Source organism: Macrobrachium rosenbergii, chromosome 26 (assembly GCF_040412425.1).
Source record: "Macrobrachium rosenbergii isolate ZJJX-2024 chromosome 26, ASM4041242v1, whole genome shotgun sequence".
Taxonomy (NCBI): Eukaryota; Metazoa; Arthropoda; class Malacostraca; order Decapoda; family Palaemonidae; genus Macrobrachium; species Macrobrachium rosenbergii.
In genome coordinates this window covers 39,980,480-39,981,994 of record NC_089766.1, presented here as the reverse complement: position 1 = coordinate 39,981,994, position 1,515 = coordinate 39,980,480, and positions in this window count along the sequence as shown.

The following is a 1,515-nucleotide window of genomic DNA, read 5'->3' as shown; positions in this document are numbered from 1 at the left end:
CTCCATCCCCATAGTATGTCTACCAACGTGGTCCTCATCTCTCCTCAACAGGTGTCCATACCATCTCAGCCTCCCCTCCTGCACTTTCTTTGATATTTCCACCACCTTAGTAGACCCCCTAATGTAATCATTTCGGATCCTCTCCTCTCTCGTCACCCCAGCCATCCATCTAAGCATTCTCATTTCTGCCACATCCATCTTCTTCTCCTCTGTCTTTCTCAAGCTTGCTGTTTCCGTGCCATACATCATTGCTGTTCTTATCACCGTCTTATGAAATTTTCCTTTTAACCTCAGCGGTACTCTTTTGTCACAAAGAACTCCGGAGGCCGCTCTCCAGTTGTTCCAGCCTGCCTGTACCCGATGTTTTACTTCTTCTTCCATACGTCCTCCAGCATTAATAAAGGATCCCAAATACTTAAAATTTTCAACTCTCTTTATTGGTTCTCCCCCAAGCTGAACACTTTCCCTATCACCCCCATCATTGGTGGTACACATTATATTCTGTCTTAGATCTACTTATTCTCATTCCTCTGTCCTCCAGTACTTGTCTCCATCTTTCCAGTTTCATTTCCAGATCTTCCCTGCTCTCTGCACACAGGACAATATCATCCGCATACAATATATTTATATATTTATATTTATATTATATATTATATTATATTATATATACTATATATATATATATATATATATATATATATATATATATATATATATATATATATATATATATATATATATATATATATATATATATATATATATATATATATATATATATATATATATATATATATATATATATATATATATATATATATATATATATATATATATATATATATATATATATATATATATATATATATATATATATATATATATATGTATTATTGCAGTAAGAGTAAAGGCAACGCCATAATGACAAAGAAATATGTTTTTCTGACTGATTTTGATGAGTTTAGCACGAATTTCACCTTCAATTTTGTCGGAAATTAACGGTTTGGAGCTAAGTCCATATACATAAGTGGACCAAAACCATCAATTTCCGACGAAATTCAAGGTGAAATTCGTGCTTAACACATCAAAATCAATCAGAATAACATATTTCCATATCAGTGAAACCCACACAACATAACCTAACCTCTCACAGAAGTACCCAGGTCACAGCCCCTAACTTATGCATGACAAAAGGACGAAAAATAAGGGGTAGAACTATACAGTAGCTCCGCGGTGGCGACTTCCTTCTGACTTAACTTTTTCTACAGTTTTTTTGGTTGATAATTATGAATTTACCTTTAATTTTTGGCGCTCGAGTGTAATTAACCTGTAATTAACCCTTGAAGTCCATCCAACAAGGGGTTTCCATACGCGATCTTCACAAGAGAGCGCAGGAATATATATATGTCTGTTTCAAACAGTTCGTATCCCGTCCGGCAAGTGCAATAACTTGTTAATGTATGGGTACCCAACACCTCCGGGCCAGTACTAAACACGGCGAAGGGACATTCCATT